Here is a 20,190-nt window from a genome sequence, read left to right as displayed (position 1 = left end):
TCAGGACACGTATGTGTATGGATACGTGTATCAGTGCTGCTCAGAGAATAGCTCACAGATGAGTGTGCATCTCTGTGACCTGTGTGGGGTGAGTATGGTCATTGAGACTCAGCATTGAAACACTTTTTACAGCAGTGTAACAGAGAAATTTTATATTACTCATCTCTAATAGCATTGAATTTGCCTTTGTATCTTATATGTCTTTGTTTCCATTTTTTTTAAGAAATCAATTTTATGGTATTACATAAAAGGCTTATTCTATTTTCATCAGGAAATACAAAATAGTCTTTTCAAGAAAAATAGCTTTTGAAGCACCACCACATAGTACAGTCATCTACAGTTTGGAAAATTTTGAAATTAAGAGAAAGTAGTGTTCAACAGGACAATAGTAGTAAATGATAATTTGTTGTAAATGTCAGAGTAACTAAAGGCTTTGAATGGAATGTTTCTAACCCAAGGAAATGACAACTGCTTGAAGGGAATGGATATTCCAGTTACCAAGATTTGATCACTGCCCATTGTATGTTTATGTCACACCATGGTGCGCACCCATAAATTTGTGCAGCTATTATGTATCCAGAAAATTTAAGATTAAAGCAAAGAAATGAGTGAGATTTGGAATTCCTTTCCTTGAAGATCTTGACAATAGAACAGTGAAATAATATGTCAAGTGCAGGAAGAGTTTCCCTGGTTCCCTCTGCCCACCTCCCAGGGGCACCAGCCCCCTCAGGGGGCCCTGCCTGGCCCCACATCCTGGCATTTCTGCTTTTGCTCCTCAGACAAAAGGTGGATCTGCTGACTAAAGTCTCACAAAGCAGTGCAATAGCCAGGGGATGTCCTTTTGAACTTAGCTTTTAAAAAGGCACTGTTCTGGGCGGTGCCTGTGGCTTAAAGGGGTAGGGTGCCGGCCCCATATGCCGGAGGTGGCCGGTTCAAACGCAGCCCTAGCCAAAAACTGCAAAAAAAATAAATAAATAAAAGGCATTATTTTTCATGCCCCTTCCACCCATCTTGAGGCTTTCACTTCAGGGAGGCCGAGGCCGAGATGTGATAAGCCCCATGGGGAGGTCCGCATGGGGAGGATCTGGAGCCTGAGGTCCAGAATTTAGCAAGGAAGAAAGTCCTGCCCAGAAGTAACCCAGAAAAGTGGACCTTTGCTCTGGGCTTCAAAGGAGAAGGCAGCCCTGGGTCTCACCCTCCAGAGAGACCTGGGTGCAGGGCGCTTAGGGAGCCAAGCTCAGGGCTTCAATTTTCAGAAACTGTAAGATGAAAGTTTGTTGTTCTAGCTGCTAGATTTTGGCATCATTTATTATGCAGCTACAGACAACTAACACACTTTTTTTTTTTTTTTTTCTTAAAAAGGAGAGTTCCTCATCTCCTACCAGTGCACAAGGACTCAGGTGGATTTGGGGAACTGTTTCTAGCCAATATCCTTCCTATAATCCCTCACTAATGATTTTAACTCTCATTTTTGGCTTTCCAGTATACTGGGCTGTTTTTAAAAACAAGCAAGTTGATAATTTGGTAGTATTATTTCTTCAGTGTTCTTAAAAAACATCTAGATTCTAAAACTTAAGTATTTAGACAAACTGCAAGTATATGCATTACACGAGATTTTTGAGTTGTGCAAAGGGTTATTTTTGAAAGTCTTTAATCACTGTAATGCTGAAGAGAAAGGAAAAGACAACAGTCTCAAAGCCGGGCTTCCAGGACAAAAGTAAATCACACTTCAATTCAAAGATTTTACAAACCAGTGAACTATGAATTCAGCATTAGTACTGCAGGTAATAGCAACTATGCATCACAATCTCAGTTTATACATGTAGAAACCAAATAAGAATAAAAATGAAAGTAAATAAAAAATTGTGTCTTAAAAATGAAAGTTGAGGAGGCGGAGCAAGATGGCAGCCGAGTAACAGCTTCCTTGCATCTGGGCACCATGAGTCTGGGGAGATAGGACTCAAGGCATCTCTGGCTGGTGGGAACTGCCTATCATCACTCCTATGAGGATACAGGGAGTCAGCGAGAGACTTCTGGACCCCAAGAGGAGGACTAAAACAGTGGAAAACCGGCAAGTGGTCGCGTGTGTTCAATCCGTCTAAACCCTCCCACAACTGTAAGTTCAGTAGCAGCGAGACTGCAAACCGGAAAGGCCTTATCTGTGAACTGTTTTGATGTCCTTGGACTTGGCACTGAGTTGAACTGCCCTGGGGAAGGCCTGAGCGGGAGTGCGGAGAACTTTGGCCGTTGTCTAGGGCCCCAGTCTGAGCCGCTGAGCCAGACGGAGCTAATAGTGTTTGGCGGTGGGTCACACGGAACCATTGTCAGTGATCTGCCCCGGCAAGCTCCGCCCTCAGGGTTGCAGAGCTAGAAACGGGTGGGAGCTGGTAACCCAGCAACCAAGTAGCCTAAGGGTGGGGTCTGAGCCGCCTTGCAGCCCTAACCCTCAGGGGCAGAGTGAGACCCGTTTTGGCACACTGGATAAGTGGATAGCCACTTCAGCAGTGATTCCAGTGAAAAAGCTGGGAAAGCGTCTGCTCAACAAGTTTACAAGTTTAAAGTGCCTTTTAAGTGGGCTAAAGAGAGATTTAGGGTGTCTACCTGCTGCGGTTTGAGAAATCAGCAGCCTCCAGTCCTATCAGAACTGTGACTAACATCTCATACTCCAGAAGACCACGTGTTGCCCAGACAATATTCAATAACATATACAAACTGCTTTGGTTTTGGTTGTGTATTTTTTTTTCTTTTGTTTGTTTTTTTTTGTTTGTTTGTTTATTTGGATGTTGTTGATGTTCTTTTGTTTTTTAATTTCAATCTTTTCCATACAGATCAATTTTTCTTTCTCAATTTTTCTAGTTTAATTATAATTTCCCATTGCTGCCTTTTTTAATAACTACAACTTCATTTTTGCTACTGTTTCTACCGCTATCATTTGGTTTTTCACCCAATTTTATCCCCGTAAAGTTTTCTGTTTGCTTGTTTTGGTTTGATTTATAGCATTTTTGTCTTTCCTCTCTACTTGGTGGAGGTGGGGTACTGTGTCTGATCAGGTTAGCAAAGAGCTGCTGACCTCAAGGGAACCACCCAACTGGCCACCCCCAGAAGGTGGGGTTTTTTAAGGTTGAGTCAAAGGACCCTACTGTACACCTATATTGCCCTGTCTCCCTCTTTCTGTGCCTCTCTTCTTTTTGTCAATATTCCTTATCCCCACCCCCTCTCCTTTCTCTATCTTTCTTTTTTATCTTATCACTCGGTCCTCCTTTCTTTCATCCCTTTTTTGCTCTTCAACCTTCTCACCCTTCTGGTCCAGTAACCCTTAGTCCACAGGCACAAGAACTTAAAGAGCAAGAGGAAGTGAAAGGAAAATTAGGGCAAGGAAACAGATAAAAGAAATCACTCATGAGGAAGAATCAGCAGAAAACTCCAGGCAACATGAAGAACCAGTCCAGAACAACCCCGCCAAGGGACCATGAGGTAGCTACCGCAGAGGATTCCACCTATTCAGAAATGTTAGGAATGACAGAAAGGGAATTTAGAATACACATGTTGAAAACAATGAAAGAAATGATGGAAACAATGAAGGAAACTGCTAATAAAGTGGAAAATAACCAAAAGGAAATCCAAAAACAGAATCAAATCAGAGATGAACGATATGAAGAATATAAAAAGGATATAGCAGAGCTGAAGGAAATGAAACAATCAATCAGGGAACTTAAAGATGCAATGGAAATTATCAGCAACAGGCTAGACCATGCAGAAGAAAGAATTTCAGAGGTAGAAGACAAAGTTTTTGAGATAACTCAGATAGTAAAAGAGGCAGAAAAGAAGAGAGAGAAAGCAGAACGTTCACTGTCAGAATTATGGGACTTTATGAAGCGTTCCAACATATGAGTTATAGGAATTCCAGAAGGGGAAGAAGAATGCCCCAGAGGAATGGAAGCCATACTAGAGAATATTATAAAAGAAAATTTCCCAAACATCACCAAAGATTCTGACACACTGCTTTCAGAGGGCTATCGGACCCCAGGTCACCTCAACTCTAACCGAGCTTCTCTAAGACACATTGTGATGAACCTGTCCAAAGTCAAGACAAAAGAAAAGATTCTGCAAGCTGCCAGGAGTAAGCACCAGTTGACCTACAGGGGCAAATCCATCAGAGTGACTGCAGAGTTCTCTAATGAAACTTTCCAAGCAAGAAGACAATGGTCATCTACCTTTAATCTACTTAAACAGAACAATTTTCAGCCCAGAATTCTGTACCCTGCTAAGTTAAGCTTCAAAATTGACAGAGAAATCAAATCATTTACGGATATACAAACATTGAGGAAATTCGCCACAACAAGACCAGCTCTACAGGAAATACTTCAACCTGTTCTGCACACTGACCACCGCAATGGATCAGCAGCAAAATAAGAACTCAGAAATCAAAGGACAGAACCTAAACTTCACACTGATGTAAAAGATAAAACTAAGCAATGGACACTCACAAAATAAGACGAATAGAATACTACCACACTTATCAATTATCTCCATAAATGTTAATGGCTTGAATTCCCCACTGAAGAGACATAGATTGGCTGACTGGATTAAAAAACACAAGCCATCCATTTGCTGTCTGCAAGAAACACACCTGGCTTCAAAAGACAAATTAAAGCTCCGAGTCAAGGGTTGGAAGACAATTTTTCAGGCAAATGGAATTCAGAAGAAAAGAGGAGTTGCAATCTTATTTTCAGATACATGTGGATTTAAAGCAACTAAAGTCAAAAAAGACAAAGATGGTCACTTTATATTGGTCAAGGGAAAAATACAACAAGAAGACATTTCAATTCTAAATATTTATGCACCCAATTTAAATGCTCCCAGATTCTTGAAGCAGACCTTACTCAGTCTGAGCAATATGATATCTGATAATACCATAATAACAGGGGACTTTAACACACCTCTTACAGAGCTGGACAGATCCTCTAAACAGAAATTAAACAAAGATATAAGAGATTTAAATGAGACCCTAGAACATCTATGCTTGATAGACGCATATAGAATACTCCACCGCAAAGATAAAGAATATACATTCTTCTCATCACCCCATGGAACATTCTCCAAAATTGATCATATCCTGGGACACAAAACAAATATCAACAGAATCAAAAGAATTGAAATTTTACCTTGTATCTTTTCAGACCATAAGGCACTAAAGGTGGAACTCAACTCTAACAAAAATGCTCAAGCCCACCCAAAGGCATGGAAATTAAACAATCTTCTGTTGAATAACAGATGGGTGAAGGAAGAAATAAAACAGGAAATCATTAACTTCCTTGAGCATAACAACAATGAAGACACAAGCTACCAAAACCTGTGGGATACTGCAAAAGCAGTTTTGAGAGGAAAATTCGTCGCTTTAGATGCCTACATTCGAAAAACAGAAAGAGAGCACATCAACAATCTCACAAGAGATCTTATGGAATTGGAAAAAGAAGAACAATCTAAGCCTAAACTCAGTAGAAGAAAAGAAATATCCAAAATCAAATCAGAGATCAATGAAATTGAAAACAAAAGAATCATTCAGAAAATTAATGAAACAAGGAGTTGGTTTTTTGAAAAAATAAATAAAATAGATAAACCATTGGCCAGACTAACTAGAAATAGAAAAGTAAAATCTCTAATAACCTCAATCAGAAACGATAAAGGGGAAATAACAACTGATCCCACAGAGATACAAGAGATCATCTCTGAATACTACCAGAAATTCTATGCCCAGAAATTTGACAATGTGAAGGAAATGGATCAATATTTGGAATCACACCCTCTCCCTAGACTTAGCCAGGAAGAAATAGAGTTCCTGAACAGACCAATTTCAAGCACTGAGATCAAAGAAACAATAAAAGCTTCCAACTAAAAAATGCCCTGGTCCAGATGGCTTCACTCCAGAATTCTATCAAACCTTCAAGGAAGAGCTTATTCCTGTACTGCAGAAATTATTCCAAAAAACTGAGGAAGAAGGAATCTTCCCCAACACATTCTATGAAGCAAACATCACCCTGATACCAAAACCAGGAAAACACCCAACCAAAAAGGAGAATTTCAGACCAATCTCACTCATGAATATAGATGGAAAAATTCTCAACAAAATCCTAGCCAATAGATTACAGCTTATCATCAAAAAAGTCATTCATCATGATCAAGTAGGCTTCATCCCAGGGATGCAAGGCTGGTTTAACACACGCAAGTCCATAAACGTTATCCACCATATTAACAGAGGCAAAAATAAAGATCACATGATCCTCTCAATAGATGCAGAAAAAGCATTTGATAAAATCCAGCATCCTTTTCTAATTAGAACACTGAAGAGTATAGGCATAGGTGGCACATTTCTAAAACTGATTGAAGCTATCTATAACAAACCCACAGCCAATATTTTACTGAATGGAGTAAAACTGAAAGCTTTTCTTCTTAGAACTGGAACCAGACAAGGTTGTCCTCTGTCACCTTTACTATTCAACATAGTGCTGGAAGTTCTAGCCAATACAATTAGGCAAGACAAGGAAATAAAGGGAATCCAAATGGGAGCAGAGGAGGTCAAACTCTCCCTTTTTGCTGACGACATGATCTTATACTTAGAGAACCCCAAAGACTCAACCACAAGACTCCTAGAAGTCATCAAAAAATACAGTAATGTTTCAGGATATAAAATCAATGTCCACAAGTCAGTAGCCTTTGTATACACCAATAACAGTCAAGATGAGAAGCTAATTAAGGACACAACTCCCTTCACCATAGTCTCAAAGAAAATGAAATACCTAGGAATGTACCTAACGAAGGAGGTGAAGGACCTCTATAAAGAAAACTATGAAATCCTCAGAAAGGAAATAGCAGAGGATATTAACAAATGGAAGAACATACCATGCTCATGGATGGGAAGAATCAACATTGTTAAAATGTCTATACTTCCCAAAGCAATCTACCTATGCAATGCCATTCCTATCAAAGTACCTACATCGTACTTTCAAGATTTGGAAAAAATGATTCTGCATTTTGTATGGAACCGAAAAGAACCCCATATAGCTAAGGCAGTTCTTAGTAACAAAAATAAAGCTGGGGGCATCAGCATACCAGATTTTAGTCTGTACTACAAAGCCATAGTGGTCAAGACAGCATGGTACTGGCACAAAAACAGAGACATAGACACTTGGAATCGAATTGAACACCAAGAAATGAAACTAATATCTTACAACCACCTAATCTTCGATAAACCAAACAAGAACTTACCTTGGGGGAAAGACTCCCTATTCAATAAATGGTGTTGGGAGAACTGGATGTCTACATGTAAAAGACTGAAACTGGACCCACACCTTTCCCCACTCACAAAAATTGATTCAAGATGGATAAAGGGCTTAAATTTAAGGCATGAAACAATAAAAATCCTGCAAGAAAGCATAGGAAAAACACTGGAAGATATTGGCCTGGGGGAAGACTTCATGAAGAAGACTGCCATGGCAATTGCAACAACAACAAAAATAAACAAATGGGACTTCATTAAACTGAAAAGCTTCTGTACAGCTAAGGACACAATAACCAAAGCAAGGAGACAACCTACACAATGGGAAAGGATATTTGCATATTTTCAATCAGACAAAAGCTTGATAACCAGGATCTATAGAGAACTCAAATTAATCCACATGAAAAAAGCCAACAATCCCTTATATCAATGGGCAAGAGACATGAATAGAACTTTCTCTAAAGATGACAGACGAATGGCTAACAAACACATGAAAAAATGTTCATCATCTCTATATATTAGAGAAATGCAAATCAAAACAACCCTGAGATATCATCTAACCCCAGTGAGAATGGCCCACATCACAAAATCTCAAAACTGCAGATGCTGGAGTGGATGTGGAGAGAAGGGAACACTTTTACACTGCTGGTGGGACTGCAAACTAGTACAACCTTTCTGGAAGGAAGTATGGAGAAACCTCAAAGCACTCAACCTAGACATCCCATTCGATCCTGCAATCCCATTACTGGGCATCTACCCAGAAGGAAAAAAATCCTTTTATCATAAGGACACTTGTATTAGACTGTTTATTGCAGCTCAATTTACCATTGCCAAAATGTGGAAACAGCCTAAATGCCCACCAACCCAGGAATGGATTAACAAGCTGTGGTATATGTATACCATGGAATACTATTCAGCTATTAAAAAAAATGGAGACGTTACATCCTTCGTATTGACCTGGATGGAAGTGGAAGACATTATTCTTAGTAAAGCATCACAAAAATGGAGAAGCATGAATCCTATGTACTCAATCTTGATATGAGGACAATTAATGACAATTAAGTTTATGGGGGGCGAAGCAGAAAGAGGGATGGAGGGATGAAGGTGGGGCCTTAGTGTGTGTCACACTTTATCGGGGCAAGAAATGATTGCAAGAGGGACTTTACCTAACAATTGCAATCAGTGTAACTGGCTTATTGTACCCTCAATGAATCCCCAACAATAAAAAAAAAAAAAAAGAAAAATCATGCTAGTTCCATTATTTGATAGCAAGAAATATACCAGGTTAATTATTTATTTATTCATTTATTTTCAATCACCACAGGCTTTTCTGGAACTAAAATCTATTTGGAAGAACACTACTTAACTCCTTATATAGGAGAAACCCATTCATAACGATGACAGGAATCAGCATTTCCAAGATTCTTCAAAGCACTGGGCACAGGTTAAACTCATTTACTAGCCACAAACATTCTCTGAGGAAGGTAGTACATTAGGTATTTTATAAAGGAAGGAAAAAGGCACAGACAGGCAAAGTAACTTGTCCAACCCCATCAGCTGGTCAAAACCAAGAATTCAAGCTCCACAACATGCGTTTCACAACACACTCTGAAAGTGATATTTATTTTCAATTTTTTTAAGGGCTATGATAGCTGATAAATCCATATAATCATTCCACTTCTGCTATAAGTTATTATTTCTGAAACTTGAAAATGCTTTTTATTAAAATAAGAAGACTTTATTTTTAGGCAATTGTGGAAAATTACTTCCTAAGAAATTAAACATTCTTTTTTTTCTAAAGAAATCATTGTTCATCTATTCAATTGTCTAGTCGTGTGTTCAACAAATAACTTATTGAGCACACAATGCATGTCAATGACACCGTGACACATGGGAACATGTTTTTTACACTTTAGAATTTTATAATCCAAAAGTAATAATTTGCAATAGATTGTAAATAGCCTGCATTTCCACTGGACATAAATGAATTCCTTCCTTTCTCCAATGAAGTTGATATACCTAATATTTTAGTACCTTACTAAATTATAGCTCTCTGTGGTGCTACCATCAGAAATAGGTGATCTGTACAATCATCGAAGAATGGTGAGTGTATGTATGTTTATTATTACATCATTTAAAAACCTACTTATGATATTTTAACTTCAAGTTATCATCAGCATGTTCAAGTACATTCAAATATTCCACATCAGAACCGATTCTGAAAGAATACCCTCTTACCAAAAAACAATATATGAAAAGAACTTCTAAAGACAATTATTTTAGCATGTATCTTTAAAATATAAAGTATCAAAATTTCTAATGCTTAGACATGCAAAAAACCTAAATTTCATAAGCATGTTCTTATGTGTTTCTTTTCTAACAAACACACTCAAAAAGCATTTATTTGAAATGAGACAAGGATTAAACTGCTTTGAATCCCCATTTTTCTTTTCTTTTTCAACTTATCCCTCATTTCTCTATTGACTCTCCCAGTACAAATTCTCTAAGAGTTGTTTATGTGTATTCAGTGCAGCCAGTGTTCCATGATGAATATTCATTAAAACTGCTTCTTTTTAAATTAATTAATCCTCATCTCAATTAACTTTTCAGCAGCACTGATATAGTCAATAGCTTTGGCAGACAATACTAGTATCAGAAAAAGTAAGCACTCTTCACATTCCTTCACAGGGAAATAAAGTACTTGATGGCTTTACCTTCCTTCACTTAACCTGCAGTCATCATTCCTTTGGAGCAGATCACTAGTTAGCAAGTTAGCCTCCTCAAGCACTGGTGTCATCTCAGATTCTTTTGAGTTCCATTTTTCCTTTTTGTTTTTCCTTACTTCCTTCATGGGCAAGGCAGGACCACAACTTTAGAAATGCATAAAAAGAAAATGTTTTCTAATGATTCTACTGACAAGGAACAAAAAAATGTTGTAACTTTCCACAGGTACTCATTTAGTAATTCAAGAAACAGTTATGGAGTACAAAACAACATGCAAAGAAATGGATAGTCCCTGCTTTGAAAAATAGGTAAATGTATAGTTATAAGGCAATTGGCTACATAAGTGTTGATCTAGGAAAAAGTCTGTCCAAATACAAGGAAAGCATCACTCTACTTAGACAACAGAACTGAGCCACAGATGAGGCACGTGACAACCAGGCGTTTCCTTGGGACTTGAAAAGTGTAAAAAATATGGAAGAAAATTGTGAGCATGAATGGTCCACGGAACTTAAATGCTCCACCAAAAGTCTGGAGCTCACCACCTACCAGCAATGCCTCTTACACATGGGAGTCACGATTAGATTTGTGCTCTATTCTATAATTTTCACTTTGTGTTTAGAACAGAGAATGTTTAACTTAAATGAAGTTTTTTAGAATAGCATGATGCACCGACAACACGAAAGGAAGACGGAAATGTACTCAGTACTACTGTGAAACCAATTTATAATAACTCACACTTGCATATGAAATATGAAACACAACTTTAGTCTATGATGAAGGAGCGAAGGGGAGGGTGAGGGATGGGGAGGGAGTGGGAGGGATAGTAGGGGATAGGAGGGGGACCACAACTATGAAGCACATGGCAAATACAAGTTGGTTCTATCATGTGTAGAACAGAAATGTCCTAATTCTATAATTGGATAAATGAGATGAAAGCTATGCTGATTAGTATGATGTAAGCACTCCAATTTGTACAAATAATCAACACACTGAAATGGGCATAAATGTATTTATGATCTATGTACAAAAGACTTAATAAAAAAATTAAAAAGAAAATACAACCTTTTGAAATGCATATATGTCATCAAACACAGTTCAGGACAGCAGTTTTGTGATTACTTATGATTTTCTTTGAAAAGAAAATAACTTAGTCATTTTTATACATATTGAGCCTAGTATCCAATCCTCAGATTCTGGTTTTACCAGAAAATTGTAATTATATTTCTGTAGAGTAAAAGGATGTGTAAGAATATCTCCATCATGTACCTACATACATTTATAGAGATTGAAATTTCCCACCAGAGATTATTCTGTTAAGAGTTGAACATGAGATCCTAAAAATACAAAAAAAAAAAAAAAAAAAAAAAAACTCTTTATTTAAAAATATTAGGTAGACACTTTTTTGGTTAAGACTAACCATCTTTGTTTTTTTTTTTAAGGGAGATCTTCCTACAAAAACATTATTAAGCAATTTCTCTTGATCTAAACTTTAATAATAAGTCTACAATTCAAGAATAAAAGATAGCTTTCATTTTTAATATAGTTGATGGGAGGAAACTTTTTTTTTTTTTATTGTTGGGGATTCATTGAGGGTACAATAAGCCAGGTTACACTGATTGCAATTGTTAGGTAAAGTCCCTCTTGCAATCATGTCTTGCCCCCATAAAGTGTGACACACATCAAGGCCCCACCCCCTCCCTCTGTCCCTCTTTCTGCTTTTCCTCCCCCCCATAACCTTAATTGTCATTAATTGTCCTCATATCAAAATTGAGTACATAGGATTCATGCTTCTCCATTCTTGTGATGCTTTACTAAGAATAATGTCTTCCGCTTCCATCCAGGTTAATACGAAGGATGTAAAGTCTCCATTTTTTTTAATGGCTGAATAGTATTCCATGGTATACATATACCACAGTTTGTTAATCCATTCCTGGGTTGGTGAGCATTTAGGCTGTTTCCACATTTTGGCGATTGTAAATTGAGCTGCAATAAACAGTCTAGTACAAGTGTCCTTATGATAAAAGGATTTTTTTTTTTTCTGGGTAGATGCCCAGTAATGGGATTGCAGGATCAAATGGGAGGTCTAGCTTGAGTGCTTTGAGGTTTCTCCATACATCCTTCCAGAAAGGTTGTACTAGTTTGCAGTCCCACCAGCAGTGTAAAAGTGTTCCCTTCTCTTCACATCCAGGCCAGCATCTGCAGTTTTGAGATTTTGTGATATGGGCCATTCTCGCTGGGGTTAGATGATATCTCAGGGTTGTTTTGATTTGCATTTCTCTAATATATAGAGATGATGAACATTTTTTCATGTGTTTGTTAACCATTTGTCTGTCATCTTTAGAGAAAGTTCTATTCATGTCTCTTGTCCATTGATATATGGGATTGTTGGCTTTTTTCATGTGGATTAATTTGAGTTCTCTATAGATCCTAGTTATCAAGCTTTTGTCTGATTGAAAATATGCAAATATCCTTTCCCATTGTGTAGGTTGTCTCTTTGCTTTGGTTATTGTCTCCTTAGCTATACATAAGGTTTTCAGTTTAATGAAGTCCCATTTGTTTATTTTTGTTGTTGTTGCAATTGCCATGGCAGTCTTCTTCATGAAGTCTTTCCCCAGGCCAATATCTTCCAGTATTTTTCCTATGCTTTCTTTGAGGATTTTTATTGTTTCATGCCTTAAATTTAAGTCCTTTATCCATCTTGAATCAATTTTTGTGAGTGGAGAAAGGTGTGGGTCCAGTTTCAGTCTTTTACATGTAGACATCCAGTTCTCCCAACACCATTTATTGAATAGGGAGTCTTTCCCCCAAGGTATGTTCTTCATTGGTTTATTGAAGATTAGGTGGTTGTAGATGTTAGTTTCATTTCTTGGTTTTCAATTCGATTCCAAGTGTCTATGTCTCTGTTTTTGTGCCAGTACCATGCTGTCTTGACCACCATGGCTTTGAAGTACAGACTAAAATCTGGTATGATGATGTCCCCAGTTTTATTTTTATTACTAAGAACTGCCTTAGCTATACGGGGTTTTTTCTGGTTCCATACAAAATGCAGAATCATTTTTTCCAAATCTTGAAAGTACGATGTTGGCATTTTGATAGGAATGGCATTGAATAGGTGGATTGCTTTGGGAAGTATAGACATTTTAACAATGTTGATTCTTCCCATCCATGAGCATGGTATGTTCTTCCATTTGTTAATATCCTCTGCTATTTCCTTTCTGAGGAGTTCATAGTTTTCTTTATAGAGGTCCTTCACCTCCTTCGTTAGGTATATTCCTAAGTATTTCATTTTCTTTGAAACTATGGTGAAGGGAGTTGTATCCTTAAACAGCTTCTGATCTTGACTGTTATTGGTGTATACAAAGGCTACTGACTTGTGGACATTGATTTTATATCCTGAAACATTACTGTATTTTTTGATGACTTCTAGGAGTCTTGTGGTTGAGTCTTTGGGGTTCTCTAAATATAAGATCATGTTGTCAGCAAAGAGGGAGAGTTTGACCTCCTCTGCTCCCATTTGGATTCCCTTTATTTCCTTGCCTTGCCTAATTGTATTGGCTAGAACTTCCAGCACTATGTTGAATAGTAAAGGTGACAGAGGACAACCTTGTCTGGTTCCAGTTCTAAGAGGAAAAGCTTTCAGTTTTACTCAATTCAGTAGAATATTGGCTGTGGGTTTGTTGTAGATAGCTTCAATCAGTTTTAGAAATTTGTCACCTATGCCTATACTCTTCAGTGTTCTAATTAGAAAAGGATGCTGGATTTTATCAAATGCTTTTTCTGCATCTATTGAGAGGATCATGTGATCTTTATTTTTGCCTCTGTTAATATCGTGGATAACGTTTATGGACTTGAGTATGTTAAACCAGCCTTGCATCCCTGGGATGGGGTGGAAACTTTTAAATAGAAAACATATGGTTACAGTTGCCTGGAACATCAGAAAGGACTGACCTCCAGTCATGGCAGCAGGGGTGCACCCAGAATCAGTTATAAATGTAATTGGTCACTCAGTGACTACTGGCCTCACTCAAAAACCTGTCAACTTCTGATACTTGTTTTTGAAAGAAGCGGATCACAGACAAGCTCACTCTAATACACATGCCTGGGAGTGACAGCCCATGAACAACAACCATCTCATTCTAAGAACCTTGCTACTCCAAGCAGCCGCCTCTTGCCTCTGAACCTCTGAGAGCTCTTAAACTCCACTCTTTTTTAAGACCCAGGTGAGATCAGCAGCTGCTCTGTCACGTAGACTGTGCCTGATCAGCACAACTCTCCTACTACAGGAAGCAGGACATTCCAAACATGTGTTTAATTTCAGATACTAAAAGTTCACAATCCTTTGGGAAGAAGTTTTAAAGTCTATCTTACATACCACTCTAATACTTTTATATTAATTAATAAAATTCAAATGAAGATTTTAATTCCCTTGATCCATCTTACCATATTTAAAACTGCCATAACTATTGGCATAGGAATAAATAACGAGTAACCACAGTATAGGGCTTTTCGCTCTAAATGAAGATAATTAATGTAATAGTATTAGAAAGAGCCAACAAAATGCCCCAAAGCGTACATGGTGGCCAGGTAAAATTGTCAGCACGAACCCATGTGAAACCATTTCATCGGTGAAAGTCAGCCTAAAGTCTAAAATAAGAAAACAGGATGACACACACCAAGTTTATGGGGGCAAGACATGATTGCAAGAGATACTTTACCTAACAATTGCAATCACTGTAACCTGGCTTATTGTACCCTCAATGAATCCCCAACAATAAAAAAAAAGCAAAAAAAAAAAGAAAAGAAATTATGTTCTGGGCAATGACATAAGTCCTGCTGACAAGGAAGGGGAAAGGAGTGGCTGGTGGCCAGGGAATCAAAAGTATCTGTCCCAGTCCCTAGCCACAGTGAGGGATACAGGTGCATGACACCTGTGTTCTATTCTGTACAAAGGCTATGAAGATACTAAGTGGGAATTACTCTAATATTACAGAGGTTTTCCTAACATTACATAAACAAACAAATGGATTTGAGAGCAATCAGCTTTGTGACTTTCAGCAAATTACTTCTCTTAGTCTGGGTTGTATCATATTAAAATGGAAAAATAAATCTCACCTCACAGAACTACTGTAAGGATTCAATAAATGTAATTATTTAAAGCAAAAAAAAAAGAAAACAGGATGAACTCCATTCACTCCATAAATATTAATGAATATTTATCAATTGGTTACTTACCATGAGTTAGGCTCTTTTCTAGTCACTGAGGGTAAGGCAGTGAACAGACAAGAAACCTATCCATGAAAAGTAAAGTAAACACACAAAACAACAAAGACACGAAAGGTTTATGTTTGCCAAAGGAGAAAAACTGAAGAAGCAGGGAAGAAGTGATGGACATAGCAAGACGAGGAGGAGTGATGGACATAGCAGGATGAGGAGGAGTGATGGACATAACAGGATGAGGTGGAGTGATGGACATAGCAGGATGAGGAGAAGTGATGGATATAGTAGGATGAGGAGGAACAATGGATATAGCAGGATGAGGAGGAGCGATGGACATATCAGGTAGAGGAGGAGTGATAGACATAGAAGGATAAGGAGGAGTGACAGACATAGGAGTCTGAGGAAAAATGATGGATACAGCTGGATGAGGAGGAGCAATGGACATAGCAGGATGAAGAGAAGTGATGGACGTAGTAGGATGAGGAGGACTGATGGACATAGGAGTATGAGGAAAAATGATGGATGAGGAGGAGTGATGGACATAGCTGGATGAGGAGGAGTGATGGACATAGGAGTCTGAGGAAAAGTGATGGATACAGCAGGCTGAGGAGGCGTGATGGACTGAGGGAAGAGAAGGAGCAAGTCAGGAGGGTGTCTGAGGGAAATGCCTTCCAGACAGAGGGACCTGCCAATGACTGTCCTGGGCCTAGAGTGTGTAAGGAGCAGTAAGAAGTTCTCGGAGGCAAGTCAAAGAGATGTCATGGTCACATCACATAGTGCCTCTGAGGTCCTTGGAAGAACCTCGGCACATACTCTGAGTGAAAGGGACGCAACTAGGAGGTGTGAGCAGAGGAAGGACACCATCTGGCCTATTCCTTACCAGCTCCACTGGGTTAAGAATTAATGGAAAAGGTGTTAAGAAGAAAAAAGTCCAATTAGCAGTTCATTATACTCCTTGAGACAGGTGGTGGCTTGGACATGGAAGATATGACTGGCTTCTGGATATATTTTGACAGTAAACCTGAGAAGACTTGTTGCCAGATTAGCTGTCAAGTCTATAAGGGAGAGATGAATCAAGGAAGACACGGATGTTTTTGACAGAGCAAATGGAAAACAGGGAGGTCTGAGGAAGAAAATCAGTAGCTCAGTTTTGGACCTATTAGTTCTGAGATACCCAACAGCTAACTAAAGTGAGATGTCCAATGGGAAGTGTGATATATATGTGTGGAATTTTGGAAGAGAGATGTGGACTGGAGATACAGACTTGGAAATCATTAGCATATATAAGGTAGTAAAAGTCATGACAAAGGAGACTGAAGACTGAGCCCTGGGGCATTTCCATGTGTAAGAGATGGGGGATGAGGAGAAGCAGGCAATCCAGGCTAGGATGGGAGTGCCAGGAAGGCAGGAGGAAAAGCTGGGTGTTAGAGTAATACCCCAAAAGCCAAGTAACAAAAGATTATGAAGGAGAGATTTTTTTCTACTGAGTCAAATATTGCTGATAGGTTCAATAAAAATGGGGTCTATGAAATAATGCCTAGATTTATCAAAGTGAAAATCAGTGGTAACTTTGAGACAAGCCATTTGGGAGTAGTGGAAGGAAGGAGTATTACTAGCAAGAGCTCAAGGTGAGTGGAGACTTGAGTCTGTGAGAACAGACAATACTTCCAAAGATATCACCACTGAGTAGCATGTTCGCAGATGATCTAATTTTCTTCATGTTTAGCTGTATTTTTCTTTCTTTCTTTCTTTTTTTTTTTTTTATTAAAACATAGCTGTGTACATTAATGCAATCATGGGGTACCATGCGCTGGTTTTATATACAATTTGAAATATTGTCATCACACTTGTTTACATAGCCTTTCTGGCTTTTTCTTAGTTATTGTGTTAAAACATTTATATTCTGCATTTTGTAATTTTCACATGTGCCCTTGTAAGATGCATTGTAGGTGTGGCTGTATTTTTCAATCCTTATACAGTAGCACCTCCATAGGTTGACCACCTTCTGAAAGTTGACTTAAGCTTCACAGACCGGACACGTATCATGTGTACGTGTCAGTACAGCAGGCCTGATTCCTTGTGTTGAACACCTCTTTATGTCCACCAGTGTGTCATGCTCCCACGGGTGGTTATGTTAATAAGATTTATGCAGCATATATTAATATGTTAAATATTTTAAAATTATATTCATAAGGCATTAAAAATTTCAGACCAAGGTATTAAACAATGCATCTATAAAACTGTACAACTAAAATCCCCCTTGAATATTTCTGTATTATAAAGCCTATTATCATTTTGCTCATACTTATTAATGAAGACCCAAAAGACACTAAAAATTTCTGGGCAATACATTCCTTGTTTGAGCAAATCATCCAACTCTAGGATGTACATATATACTTCTCAATATACAAAGTGATTAATCATATTCTGTTACTGAATTCTATAACAGGAATCAAAGGAGAGATATCTAGAAAAGAATCTTACACTGAAATTTGATTTTTTGAAATTATATAACATGACGACACTGTTGAAAAATTTGCTATTGTGTATACTATACCGAAATCCATTATCTCAGAAGGAAGGATGGTGGCATGTTTGTGAGATGCTCTTCAAAGTCAGACCCACTGCCTGGGCAGCACCGTGGGTTAAGCACAGGGCTTACCAAGCTTACCAAGAGTCTGTTGCCAAATACAGCCATATTCTGTCTGAGTGAGCAAAGTGCCACTGGAACACACCCATTCACTTACCATCTATAGCAGACTTTGGACTACAGTGGAGACCTTATGGTTTACAATGCCTAAAATATTTACTGTCTGGCTCTTTACAAAAAAGGTGAACAACTCCAGGTTTAGTACTTCAAAAATCCCTTGATGTATTGTAGTAAGTTTTATCCAATATCCTGAAGTATTTCAATTAAATATGAATATCATGTGCAATAACTTGACAATATTCAGATTAATTAAATAATTCCATATTTGCACACTCATGCATGGATTAAAAACCCAAAATTTAATAACTAACAATTTTGTTGATAACAAGGTAGAGCGACAAGGTAGCATGCAGTTTCCTTTGGCTCCTCAGCAGATACTACAAAAGTGCTTGATATAAAACTAAATGCTTTAAAAGATCTTTAATTGTGAACTATGAGTACACTATAGATCTAACTTCATTTTTAAACAATGGTTGCATGCCCCATTATGTTACGGGTATGACAATTTAAATTTTTTACTAATGGGTATTTAGACTATCTCCAAATTTTTTGTATGTTAATGCTATAAGAAATATTCTGAACATAAGTGCATTATATGTATATCTTTAATATGTTATATGCATTTTGTACACAAGGTTAGACAATTAATTTCCCTAACTCATCCTATAAAAAGTGTTACATACCTCACTGCTGAATTTCACCACGGTCACATTTGAGGTACACTTCCTGGGAAGCTATGTACTGACCACCAGCACTTACTCCACCCTTCAAAGTAATTTTGTGGAATGGCCACCAGTTGTTCATGATACGAGTTCTGACAAGTAACTTCACCAACTCATCCCAGAAAAAGTGCTGCACACTTCACTGCTGAATGTCACCATGGTTACCAGATGGCTCAGGGAGTCATTTGAAGGTGACTGTAATGATATTCAGCAATGAAGTAAGCAGCACTTTTTCTAAGATGAGCTAGTGAACTTATTTGTCAGACCTTGTATGATGACATCTCTGATGGCCATTCCAGAAAAAGAATTCCAAAATTCCTTTGAAGGGTGTACAACCTGTTGGCATCAGTGCATATAGCTTCCCAAGGGAAGTACCTCGAAAGGTGACCATAGAGATATTCAGCAATGAGGTATGTAGCGCTTTGTCTAGGATGCGCTCACACACTTAATACACTTGTGTGTGTGTTTACACAAGTAACATTATCCTGTATAGCCCCAGAAGTGAAGCTGTTATGTTGAAGGAATGACACATTTGGAATTCTGATGCACACTGAATGAGTATTTCTCCAGTTCATTTGCCAGCAGTATATGAAAATACATTTTTCCTCTCATTTCCCAACATTGGTTATTATTTTTTCCATAAAATATCAACATGAATGGAAAAATTGTATTTTCTTTTTTTTTTTTTTACATGTTTCCATTTTTCTAATTATGAGGCATGGCATTAGCCCAATCAAATTGCATATAAAACCAGCACATTGTACCCCATGATTGCATTAGTATACACAGCTATGATTTAATTAAATAAATAAATACTTAATAGTCTAAAAAAAATTACATTTTTTATTGCAATACAATGATCTATTGTTAAATATTGCTATAGGCTTACCTATCCGACTCTTCATTCTCCTTCCTAGCAAAATGCTGGTTGCCAACTTTTCCACTCTTTTTTTGTGGAATTGATGCCTCACTGTCACTGTCATCAGCATCACCCTCACATGGGCTTTTTAATATTTCCACTTCTTTACTTTTGTCCTTCTTCCATTCTTCAACCTTCAATGAAAGTTTCATACTAATGATGACTGTTATTATTCTCATCAACAGAAAGAAAGTTTTTTGCTTTTCATTGATTTTAACACCTGGCACAGTTTAATTTGTCATGATTTTAGTCATTAAAAATATTTTGTGTTTACTTTAACTTAACCACTATGTATATAAAATCAAACAACATATGATAATCTTTTATAATTTTATCACTGAAATTTTTGTCAAATCGACTTCATTTCTGTTTGAGTGAATAAAACAGAACTTTCTAAAATATCAAAAAGTACCCTTCTAAATTCTGTGGGTTTATGCCCATCCATTCTTCACTGGCAGAATCAGAGACATAAAAATACAAAGACACACAACATGTTGTCATGTGGTTTTCCCAGGTGGGTCTTACATTAAATAAGATGGAGCAGGAATGGCGCTGTGGGTCTCCCCCTTTCTGCTCTAAGCCATTCTTTTCACCACTGTCTTTTATTATTCTTTTTTCATCT

The sequence above is a fragment of the Nycticebus coucang genome, chromosome 6, assembly GCF_027406575.1.
Source record: "Nycticebus coucang isolate mNycCou1 chromosome 6, mNycCou1.pri, whole genome shotgun sequence".
NCBI classification, from domain to species: domain Eukaryota; kingdom Metazoa; phylum Chordata; class Mammalia; order Primates; family Lorisidae; genus Nycticebus; species Nycticebus coucang.
Note: the sequence above shows the minus strand (reverse complement) of the source record.